The sequence below is a fragment of the Arvicanthis niloticus genome, chromosome 14 (genome assembly GCF_011762505.2).
Source record: "Arvicanthis niloticus isolate mArvNil1 chromosome 14, mArvNil1.pat.X, whole genome shotgun sequence".
Classification (NCBI taxonomy): domain Eukaryota; kingdom Metazoa; phylum Chordata; class Mammalia; order Rodentia; family Muridae; genus Arvicanthis; species Arvicanthis niloticus.
This window is the reverse complement of record NC_047671.1, coordinates 8,084,434-8,097,770: the sequence shown is the minus strand read 5'-3', so window position 1 is coordinate 8,097,770 and position 13,337 is coordinate 8,084,434.

The window sequence follows — 13,337 nt, the reverse complement described above, 5'->3', positions numbered from 1 at the left end:
CTCTCTCTCTCTCTCTCTCTCTCTCTCTCTCTCTCTCTCTCTGAATAAAACAAGGTGGGGGGCACAGAGTGGCTGGAGTATTTTGATTAATAAGTGAGCAAGCTGTCTGTGCTGCAAACTCCATCCCCTCACACAGTCCTTTGTTTCTTCTCATCTTAAGTTGGTAAAATAAAGGCAAAATTGGCTGCCTAGGAATCCACAAAGCATAGATACCTGTATTTTAATGGAATGTGATACTTGCTCTTTCTAAATCTAGAGATAAAGGGGAAAGGGTAGTCAATATAGTTCTGGATAAAAGGTTAAAGAAAAGGCTCATTCTGAGGCTGAAGTAGCCCATCCATAAAAATGCTGAATTTTGTCTGTGTTCAATTGCAATACTGACCGGAGGAAGGCTGGAGGCGAGATAATTAAGTTTCCTTCACTAATTTAGTTCTTCCCAGCCTCTCCAGCCTTCTGTCTAAGTGCTTCCTGCCTGTTCATGTCACCTGTTATGTAGGATTGTCTGCCAAGGAGAAGGATGTTCTGTAGGAGCCCTCCTGAAGGGACCCTTCCATCGCCCGTGAAAGCTGACTGCCCAGACCTCCTAGATGGGAGACGTCACTCCGCACCCACTCTGGCGTCTCCACTGACTGCATCATGATTTCCTGACCAGATTCAATGGGAAGCTGATTTATGAAGAAGATGCCAGAGAAAGTCTGGAGCAAATAAAAGGAGAAAAATAAATAAATCACAGTTCTTTCACCCAAGGAAGGAGACTTCTTTGCAAGGTGAGTGGTTTAAAACACAATTAGCCCATTTGTGCCTCTGCTCAAGGAAACCCCAATTTCAGACCTACAAGGAGTTGGCAGTTCACTGGGTTTAAACTGGTAAGCTAGAAAACAATGTGGTCCTGAAGTCACTTCTCGACGGCCTCTGGCATCGTTTCTAAGGAAGCTGCCCTCCACCTCTGGGCTCCTGTGAGTACAGCACAAGGGGTTTCTACGGAGTGAACAAAGTGGCTCTGCACATTACAGATCGAGAGGTCAGTAAGCAGGGTTCCGAGAAGTAGTGGAAATGCTGCTATTTCCTCTTGGAAATCAAGGCATCTGGCAATGTCAGAAACGTGTGTGGGTCTGGGGAGATGATTCAGGGAATAAGGTGCCTGCTATGCAAACATGGAGACCTGAGTTCAGTCTCCAGCACCTGTGTGAAATGTGTGATTGTACACGCGTGCAGTCCCAGGGCTGGGCAGCAGAAGGCAGCAGGATTTCTGGAGCTCTCTGGCCAGCTAGTCTATCTGAAATGTGAGATCAAGGTTCAGTGAGAGAAGCAATCTTGATGATTAAGGGGGTTGAGATTTATACATTAAGGGGATTGAGAGTTATACATCAGGCCAACCTCTAGCCTTCACAGGCACACAGACGTGCCTATATGTACATGCCCAACTCCCACAACACATGCACCTTACATATACATTTATGGTATAAAATTTATGTGTAAGGCAGTCATGGCTCCTTATATCTGTGTTCCAAGCATTTGGGAGTCTGAGGCAGGAGGATTACCATGGGTTCAAAGCTATCCTGGATGATATACCTCCCAGATTCTGGAAACTTTGTTCCTTCAGATTCAGGCTTGTTATCATCACTGCTGTCTGTAATTCAGGCCTGAGCTAGACAATTCTATGTAATTCCCTGACTCTCTCAATGAAAACAAAGGTACAGGCTATTAGATCCTAAATTCAGATTGAGACCCTTAGGACACAATAACAGCTAAAGAGATAGCGCAACACTTCAAGGGCCATGATATTTAGATGACCAGTTATTCCAGATACCCACACCAGGAAGCTCACAACCTAAGGCCTATACTTCCAACTCCAGGGTACCCCATGTCATATTTGTCCACCACTGGCACTCCCACGTGTGTACTCACACATGCATGCACACTCACATGTGCATCTTTTAAAAATATACATTAAATCATGTTTTGGTGATGTGGACATGTGTTCTTACTTCCTGTTACACAACTCTTCCTGGATATTGTTTCAAGATAAAACTCAACAGGCACAAAAAGCTCCAATTCATATTGGACAAATCAGTATGAATGAACCAATATTTTTGCTCCATATGGTGTTTGTCATGTTTACAGAAGTGAAAATTATAAACAAAATACTTGATGACAAAATAAATTATCATAAAATATTTTTAAAATACTATGAGAAGAAAAGTTGTCTATAAGGTAAAGATTTCTTTGGCCCATCCAGTATGTCAGACATTGTGTTACTTAGCTTCTACATGGAAGATTGTCATTGTAACAAATGAATACAAAGTATTTACTCCTGGATGAATGTATCTATGATGGCCAAAGAAAAAACATGTAACCGAGATTGTTTCAGCTATGGTCAAAGCCACTTATGGTTATTTTGGTTTCTTGGTTTTGCTTTGTGTGTGTGTGTGTGTGTGTGTGTGTGTGTGTGTGTTTAAATACATATTTCCTATGTAATCAAAGATCATTTTAAACAATATCTGACACGTATCCTACACAAAAAATGTTCCTTATCAATCTTTATCCCATCCTAACGACTGATCCACAGTTCACAAAAGAGACACTGTCATCTCTGTCCTCTCCCTGCTTGCTAGAATCTATCTCTAGCTAGTTGCTGAGATCCGTCAGTGATTTTGCTGAAGAGTCTCTGTCCTGCTTTTCTCTCTCCTTTCCTGGATCCGCCCTAGGCTCCCCTTCCCTGGTGTGAATGTTCTCATCCACTGTCTGTGCTCAGCTCTGCACCATCTTCACTGCACACCCTTCCTTCAGCACAGTGGCCCCTCCCACATAGGGCTTACCCTTGCTTCAACTGTGGGCTTCCTATGAACCCTACTTTACAGCATACATGCCCAAGGCCTCTGGGCCTTCTCTATGTTTCAGTCCACCATTGCTTGTGGTACCTCTGCTGGCATCTGTCTCCTACCCTACTTCATCTATGTCCTGGGGTTAGCTGTCATCAGTACACGAGACGAGACCTGTCCAAACTGTTCTCAGTCCCACAGTGGGGGCATACCACTCCACCATGGTGTTTTCCCCACAGCGCTTCTTCCTTTTGTTCTGGGCTCCTCTTTCTTGGGGGTCCTTCCATTGCTTCCTTTTGGAAAAATCCTAAACTCCATCTTGAGTGGCCAGGCACCGGCTTCTCCCACATCTCCATTCAGATTCTCTTGACTGTGTCCATGAGACAAGTGCTCTGAGAAGAAGTCGGTGGGATCCATGCTAGATAAAGCAGGATCTGGCAGGAATTGGACCTTGGAGCTCCACAGCAAGGATAAAACACTTACAGATTGCAAGGCAGCTGAACCCGATGCTGAGACATCCCTGAAAGGCATCTTTCCAAGTTCCCCACTCTGAGTACACACCCTACTAGCAGCTCTCCCTTGGAAGCCTTAGAGGACCTAGAAGGAGACTTATATCTGCCCAAAGAGGTTTCTGTGATCCTCCAGAACTCTCTCCTCTGGTATGATTAGTCCTTTGATACCTTACCTTCAGCTGTCCTGTTTGAATAAGTCATTTACAAGAAAGCTTAACTCATAGCGTTTAGTATGTTCTAAGTGGGAACATTTTTGGGGGGGGGGCTGGGGAAGGAGAGCCAAGAGTGGAGGTGGGGATTCAGACCCCAGAGCCCCTGTGTGCACATTGGAGATGGATATTTCTAAAAAGTGTCATCATCGTTTTACTTCAAAGACTGGATTTCCAGGGTGTCATATATATCAATATTCAAATATAAAGGCAAGAGTGCCAGTCTTCCATAGATCAATAGTAATTATCTTAGAATAGTCAGATATATTGATTTATCCACATCTCTGACCCTGTCCACCAACACAATAAGCAAGCGATACATGTGTGGGATGCTGGCCTCTGACAGGGAGTTTTGAGAGGCAAAGTAGATATGTATGTGTGTCTACAAATATGTGGTGTGGTCTCATAATGTGAGTCATGTGTATTTACACACATGTTGATATTCTAATAGCAGTGTGTTCATGCTTGGTGGTCTTGGAAATTTATCATACATGTATGTTCAGACACATGCAGAGGAAGGATTCTCATGGCTAGAATTATATATGTATTTCTCCATAGGCAAGGCAGTCTCATGGCAGAAATGACATGCATGTGTTTACTCATATGTAGGTTATTCTTTTTCTCATGTTTGTGAGTGTTTACACACATGTTGGAGCTCTCTCATAGCTGGGATGGTATGCCTGTTCCATTTACAGCTGAGTCTCTCTGGAGAGCCTTGGTGGCCTGTGAATTTGCACTCATGGTACCTGTAATCCCCTGGCACACTGAAGAGGGACTGACAAGAACCTACATCCAGTATAAAGCAAGCCCAGCTTAATAGGCAGGGGCTGCACTGGGAAGAAAAAGTGGGTGTGGAAAGGACTGGGGAAGGGCTGTCTTAGAGGGGGAATCTACAGAAACAATGGAAGGACTCCGAGTACGAGGTACACACCTTTCCTGGGTGGGTGAGGGTTTCCTTTCCTGGGTGGGTGAGCAGAGCTGAAGGAGAGAGATCCAGAAACATTTCCTATGGGCTTGGTCTGTGCACAGGCCATCTGGCGGAGGGCTGTTTGCTGCTCAGGCTAAGAGCTGCGCCTTGGGAAGCCACTGTCAAGTGTGGCCTTCCACCACCTGTGAGACAGCATTTAGGGGAACAGATGTCTAGGCCTGTACTGGGTTGACAGTGAGCTTTACAAAACTCACAGGGGTTTGTGCCTGTACAGCATGAGCCCATTTCAATACTGCAAAAGAGTGGATCTCAGGGAGTTTCCTGACTCCTTGCTTTTGTAAAACTTCAAAATGGAGTTTAAGATTGTCAGAGGCCAGTAGCTGGTCCATGGATATGCAATAAGTTAAATGTGGCCTCATTTAACTAGAAAGCAAAATGGTGTCATTATTTCCTCCTCTGATATGAGTTAATGTCTTCAGGATAGACAGTGGAGAACAGAGATGACATTCCCTCCCTCCACAAACAGCGATCAAACCCCGATTCTCCAGTGTGGCACAGGGTGAAATCTGCCCAGCTTAAATCTTGTCATTTGGAAGCTTATTAGTTGGGGACCTGAGCTTTGGAGTTAGAAAGACTGAGCTGGGACCCTATTCCTCCTGATGTCCCATGTCACCCTAGGAAGTGTGTGTTCTAGTCCCTCATCTCTGAATGAGGGAGAGTCACAGAAAAGCCACCAAGGCCATGTGTGCAAACACCACCTGGCTCATAAGTAAACACTTTTCCCATTGTCAATGACTATGATAACAAAACAGGGACTACACCCCTTTCCACTTTCATTTACAATATGAAAATTCTCATTTAAGTAATAAAATGATATATTCACATTTTTAATACAAGCCATACGGATCATTTAAACAACTATTTCTGTTAATGCTACACTGATATTATTACCACAGGACAGGTATATGATTTTAAATTCTTTCTATGATTTTAAATTCTTTTCTATGGATCATCATGCACTCTACTTACTGTATTGAGTAAAAGTAGATACACCATGAAGGGCAGGCATCTTCCTGATGCAGTTTCCCTTGGGATAATATCAACAAGAGCATATGTTAAAGCCAGACACAAGGAACCACACAGATACAACCTGGGGGCTGGAGAAAGAGACGCCTCAATATTTAATAGCACTTGTTGATCTTGTAGAGGGCCTGGGCTCCATTCTCAGCACTCATGTCTATAAGGTCACAACCACCCATAACTCCAGTTCCAGGAATTGGATGGCCTCTACAGGTACCAGTCACTTATATAGTACATACACATAGACACTGTACATACACATAAAATCAAAATAAACATCCTGTAAATAGTTCTATTTAGTGTGCGTGTGTGTGTGTGTGTGTGTGTGTGTGCGCACGCGTGCATGTGTGTGTATGTATGTATGTATTCCAGGGCACTCCTGTAGAAGTCCAAGGGTGACTTTGTGGAGTTATTTCTCTCCTTCCACCTTTACATGGTTCCAGGGATTAAAGTCAGGTCTCCAGGCTTATGATGCAAGCAGCACTACCCACTAAGCAATCCCACTACTATTCCAAACTCAAGTTTTTTTCAAGATCTTTAATTGCCAGAAAGAGTATGATTCACTGAAGCTGAAAGGTGAGCTAGCTCCACCTCCCCTCCTGTCTATACCAACGTGAGACAGAGCACACGGCGGCAGCACAGAGCACTCCCATCTGAAAGGCGTCATCCTTGCGAGATGTGTCTGGCTCTTAAGTACAGCAGTGTTGTGGATGTAGTTGTCTACTTATTACAGGAGGTAATGAGGCCTTAAATTGGGGAAATTTTAAAGACGATAGTATTTTATTGGTATAACTTTCCAAAATGATGGCTTAGGAAGCTATTAGACAGATAGCTCATCAAGACCAGAGTATATAGAAACAAGAGGAGTTAAAAATAACCCCTGTCCTACGATTACCACCATCTCCATGCGTGGCGGACTGGGCTCATCTTCCTGTGCCTGGATTCAAGGATTCCTCTCCCTTCCAGGCACAGCCTTGGAGCTTCCCATCTCCACCCTGTTCCCTTGACTAAATAAATCCCTTCCCTTCCAAAAGCTTCATTTGTCACATCAGTGCAACTCTTTTCTGGGATCCAGCCTGGCCTCTCAGAAAGTCTAAATGACTGTAATGAGCCTACTATCTGTCCAGCACAAGGAGATTCCCACTCTCACTCAGATAAGGCAAGAACGGAGCATGCTCCATACACCTACCTGCTGCTGATGTGCTCTCCCAGAGGTTCCTCTAGGATACAGCCTCAGTCTCACATTTGGAGATTTAGCATCATCCAGGCATATGTAGGCTCACTTAATGTCTACTGTAGCTACTTTCTTTCCACATTTTTTTTTTATGATGAATGGCTTAAAACCAAGGGTTGAGGAGATGTCTTAGCAAAATGTTTGCCTTATAAATGGGAGAGCTTGAGTTTGCTCTTCAGAAACCACAAACAACAAACACAGAAAAGTTGAGCGAGATGACACATGCCAGTAATCCCAGCAGCAGAAAAACAGAGAGCCAATGAATGCCCTGGGCTTGTTGGCAGGCTAACTTAACTTACTTGGCAGGTTCCAGGGGACAGAGTTCTGGGATAGGGCCTAGTATGCAAGAACTAAGGTTCACAGGGTCAGGTTGCAGGATGCACAGTGCAGGGGATCAGAGAGAGGTTCAGAAAGCTAAGACAGGGGGCTGACAACTGGATATAGTCTAGCAAGAAGGAAGCATGTGTGGGTCTACAGGTGGCTGGTACCCACAAGTACATTGTGTGACTGAAGTAAGTATTGGGGGCATGGAGAGAGTGCTTATGCTAACGCAGGTAGACTGGAGGGGCCCAACCTCTTTACAAATAAGTCATGTCAGTAAGGCATTTTAAAATGGAAGCTTGTTTACCATTAACTCATGGAAGAGCAAAGGAAAGGGTCAAACATCATTATTTTTAGAAAATAGAGGGGAAAGATCATGTGTAAAATAAACATTAAATTGGTGTGTATGCGTCATGAGGAGTGCATGCTTTGCACATGCAAGTCCAGGGTTCAATCTCTAATGTCACTAACATAGAAAAAGGAAGAATGGGTGGGGCTAAGAAATCAAAGAACCCACCTGTACAAGATCTCTTCTGATTCTGGTTCTAGAGAGCTACACTAGTGTATGGACCTTACGTTACTTTGCATCACAGAGTCAGGAAGCTATAGCAGAGGAAGAAAGCCACACTCCAATAAGAGGTCCTAGCTTGTTCAGTCTTAGTCATTTAACCCACAGCCTGTGAAATTCACCTGCAGCAGGAGCACCCTTCAGAGGTAACAGTGAAGACCAGATGGAAGCCCCAAAGCAATGGGGAGGTGACGAGGCTTCACACTCATGCCCTCTGGTTCCGGGGAACCAGTCCCCTTGCAGACTCTGCATGGGTTATATTTTTAATGTTAATCCTTTAATCGTCTTTGCTGGAGAATCAGAGTCCAACACCTTGAAACGTGGCACTTCCCTTCCTCTGAACTGAAGGTGTGCACACTGTGCTGTTACTGTGTGCACAGTCGAAATCAACAAGTTGTGATTCATCACAGGGGCCTATATTTTTCTGTTTCCAGAGCTTGGTCATTCTGGTTGTGCTGTACTCATCATCCTTAATAATTTACATTGCGGTGACTTGTTTTTAAGGATAAAACCTCCTGCAAACAGGCATCACTGCAGATCATTTTGCTGAAAGACGGGTGGGTCTGTACTCGCACACACAGCGCTGTTGGTGAGATCTGAAAGGAGACTGAGTTCAATCTAGGGAATGTTGGAAACATCCATAAAAATGCCTAGCTTTCTTCTTTATGTGGTTATGTAAACTGGAGTTAATTTTTGTTGAAACAGAAAAAGGATGCCACAGCAGAGTAACAGGGATGCCTAGAGGCCGACACAACAAACCCCAGCTTTAAAAATCTGTCAAAATGTGGATGTGGTTCCAATCACTTAAAAAATAGAAGGTGATAAGTTGAAAATGTCAGGTAATTGGCAGACAGATAGAAAGTTAAACTGTGTCCTCAGTGAAGAAAATTAACCAGCAGCTGCCAGCAGGGACCCCAAGGTCATGTGAATGCCAGAACCAAGCGGAGCCCAATCATTCAGAGGTCCGGCCTGATGTCTCCCCTCCCTGGTCATTTTCAGATCTCTCAGGAGCTGCCCTGAACTACTGCCAACATGTGTTCATTTCGAAAAATTACATAGATTGTGATTTATTACCCATCACACTACAAAAATCCGCTGCGAATTAAATCAGCCCTTTGTTTAAATGGCTGCCATGCAACCGGCATCATATCGCCATAAATGACATTGAAGGTATCATCTGCAGCCCTTGGCCAAGGCTGCTGATAAGGCCCCACCATGGGACGATCAATACTTACTATTCATTTTTGAAATTATCTTCACATTGATCCCTGAACAAGCGCCAGTGACACAGAGGCACAGTGCCTTTAATACAATAATTATATAAAGGTTTGCAGGCTCACCCACCCAGCCAATAAAAGCTGTCACCTGGCAGGGACAGTTACAATCCCATAATCCATCAAAATGCTGTTCTCTGACCTATGGGCTTCTGGGCTTTTGGGAGACCATGATAAACACATGCATGGAGGGAGGAGAAGAGAGCCATCCGGAGTGCAGAACAAAGGCTGCGGATGGCTACCCCTGATCAGCAGAGACTCACATCAGACGCTGCACTCATCTACTTGGTTTTTAATGATTGAACAATGACGAGTTGTCTGTTTGCTAATTGTCACTAGCCAGGCAAGAGCGTCCCTAACCTCTTTCCTGCCTCTTTCCTTGGTCCCTAATTGTTCTGATTTGATGTTACACTGTATGATGTATAATGATTGTGTAAGTCTGGAGAGATCATGGTGGAGACCTATATCTGAGGAGAGAAGGGGAACCTGGGGCTGAGGACAAGAAGCCTCACATGGAGGTGGGGTTTGTGTTGTCTGCTCTCACACAGATCTAATAGCGATAGATGCAAGCATGCAGAAGCGTTCACAAGCACAGGTGTGCCTGTACACACATATTTATACACACGAATATGCACACATGCCCTGGCATATACTTGCATGAGCATATATGCATAAATGCATATGGATCCACATACGCACAGAAAGGAACACAAATATATGTGTGGATAGGGGAAAAACCCTTTTCTGATCATTCTGATGAATACTGTAGGAGTTGTGTGAACCTCTCACCTCCTATCTGCACTGTTAGGAAGATAAGGCCAGGTACTGTCAGTCCCTCACTGGGTGTCTGTCTGCACTGTTAGGAAGACATGGCCAAGTCTCTCACTCCATCTCAACAAAGTACTTCAGAACCAACCTTGCTTAAACCAACCACAATGCCTGAAGTACTTTGACTTTCCTACTGATGTCTTTTTTCATCTACCAACTGACATGTATACAAACACTACAGGGTACTGGGTGCTAGGTGCTGGGTGCTGGATGCAGGGTGCTGGGTACTGGATGCTAGGTGCTGGGTACTAAATGTTGGGTGCTGGGTACTGGATACTAGGTGCTGGGTGTTGAGTACTGAGTTCTGGGTAGTGAGTGCTGGATGTTGGGTACAGGGTGCTGGGTACTGGATGCTAGGTGCTGAGTGTTGGGTACTTAGTGCTGGGTGTTGGGTAGAGGGTGCTGGGTGCTGGGTGTTGGGTACTGAGTGCTGGGTGCTGGGCATGGTTTCCAGTTAAGATATTTTAAGTTCTGCCTTAGTCTATAGCTTGTCTTTCTCTCTAAAGGAGAGAAAAAAAAAAAGAAAAGAAAAAGGAGCCATGGCTTTCTCTGTGAAATGCCACTCCAGCCCTTTGCTCTCCTGGGCACACACACATGGGCACACACACACATGGGCACACACACATGGGCACACACACACATGGGCACACACACACATGGGCACACACACACATGAGCACACACACACATGGGCACACACACACATGGGCACACACACACATGGGCACACACACACACATGGGCACACACACACATGGGCACACACACACATGGGCACACACACATGGGCACACACACACATGGGCACACACACATGGGCACACACACATGGGCACACACACACATGGACACACACACATGGGCACACACACACATGGGCACACACACATGGGCACACACACATGGGCACACACACATGGGCACACACACACATGGGCACACACACACATGGGCACACACACACATGGGCACATACACATGGGCACACACACACACATGGGCACACACACATGGGCACACACACATGGGCACACACACACATGGGCACACATACATGGGCACATACACATGGGCACACACACACATGGGCACACATACATGGGCACATACACATGGGCACACACACACATGGGCACATACACATGGGCACACACACACATGGGCACACACACATGGGCACACACACACATGGACACACACACATGGACACACACACATGGGCACACACACACATGGGCACACACACACATGGGCACACACACACCACAGATGTGTGTGTTCATGTGTCCATGAGAACAGCATGCTCATATTTTTGCTTTGCTTCAAGGTGTCCCAGTTTCCTTGGATATAAATCAAAACTCTTAACTAAGCTGCAGACCCCACAAGGGAGCCAGCAGTGGGAGAGAGAACAGTGCGGCAAATAACAATGTATAGTATGTATGTGTGAACATGCTGTTTTCCTAGCCTGTACGCTAACTACCTACAGAGAGTGAGGGATGAGCAATGGGGAGCACACACGGAGCTAAGACCACAGAGAAGAGGGGTGCATGGAAGCTTGCATCAAACCTGGAGCTGGCGGCAACAGACACAAGGGTCCCACGACAGACAAGGACAGCACCCAAGAAGGAGTCTGTAGCCCCCCATGGTTATGGCCACTTTCTTAAAAGCCTACACATGCTTCCCCAGGATGAGTGAAGCCAAGAGACAACCTGGGAGCTCATGGGATGAGCAGGTGGCCAGCTGCTCCATCCTTGGAGGAGTCCCACAAACAGAAGAATGGCCATAGAGGGTGAGTCAAGAATGATTCCCTCTGGAGTCAGAATCCTCCCTGAAATGCCCACAAGACTTACATCTGCTATTCATAGCTAACATCTAAACATGATTTGAGTGCACTCAACACTATTTATAGAAACTCTGTGTAAGAGAACTGTGAGACTTAACAGGAGGAAGTTCTCTAACTGATCTGAAAGTTGGGATGTGTAGGAAAGTCATAAAAAACAATTTTTAAAAATTCTCTCAGGCTCCATTTCCAAACAGTCATGCCATCTTGAGATACAGACATTCAAAGGCATTCCTCTAAGTCAAGACCTGCTCACCAGTTTAGCAGTACTGCCCAAGCTCGTGCAAACAAAGCCCCCACAGGTGACAAAGAGCCTATAGGACATTCAGGGTCTCCAGTGCCTCATAACACAGTTCTCCACACTGTCTGACCACCACACCCCCAGATCGCACGCTGCACTTGGTCTGGGCTTCGAGCCTCCAGGGTATCATACTCTGAAGGTACAGTTTCTTTACGTTATTGGCCTTAACAACTTCACTGCTTCCCTCATGTGAAGAAGACCAAACTTACTAGCAATCTGTCACAGCATCACGCCTGCGCCTTCTCCACATCTCCAGCTTTAATTGATGGGCAAACCCAACCTTACATTCACATTCCACTTGCTTTGTGGAGATTTTGCGTGTGTGAGTGTGGGTTTGTGAGCATGAGTAGGGTAATCCCTGGAGATAGAGGTATAGGCAGCTCTGAGCTACTTGATACGGATGCTGGGACCAGAACTGTTTGCAAGAGCAGTACATGCTCTTAACCACTGGGCTATCTCTTTAGCTCCTCGGATTATGTTTGGAAGAAAGCACTGTCGCACTCTGGGGCCTGGTACACACATTCTTGCTCTCTTTGACTTTCTGCATAGCAACTCTCCAAATCTCTGCCATAGTTCTCTCTAGCCTGACCTAACACCCTGAGGCCACCTTCCCCATCGCAAGATCTCTCGTGTTCTTCCCATTAGGAGCACATGCCACAATTCTAATTAAGTGCTTGGGTGATAGATCAACTTGTGCCACCTTGCTGGATGGCCAGCTCCCCTGGGAAGTATTTTCCTCTGTTAGCACCATCCTTGGGAGGATGGACAGATAACGCATGAATGACGAAGATAATTCCTCAACATCAGCCTGCCATTTTGGCCAGATGATGCTCACACTGGGGTACCTTGGCATCCTTGTTCATCATCACGAGATGGCAGGCTACAAAAGCAACATCCCATCATTTTGTAGAATCCAGTCAGTGGCTTGAGGCTTAGTTACACTGCTGCAAGATAGAGCCTCAGAACATTTTTTTTCTCCCTCCTCTCTTCCCTTGAGCCCTCAGCAACCAGTCTTCTCTCTGTCTCTAAGAATTTCTTCTCTAGGAACCTCACAGAAAGGCCAGCAGGCAGTGTCTGTTCCGGACCCACTTAAATCACACAGAATATCCTTGGGGTTCACCGATGTTGTAGCTTGTATCAAAACTGCCTTTATTTTAAGCAATATAGTCCACCAGATGTATATGATCTTCTCCATTACCTACCCACCTGTGATTGGGTATTTGGGTCTAGCCTCCCTTCTGGAGGAATAGTACCTGGTACCTAAGTGCCTCTTGGCTGCTAACTTCAATTTTTCTGGAGCTGTAGCGAGAAGAGTGATGGCTAATTACATAGAAGTTCTGTGTCTGTCATATGTATATATGTATGTATGTATGTACACACGTATGTATGATGTACATACGTATGTATGTATGTATGTACA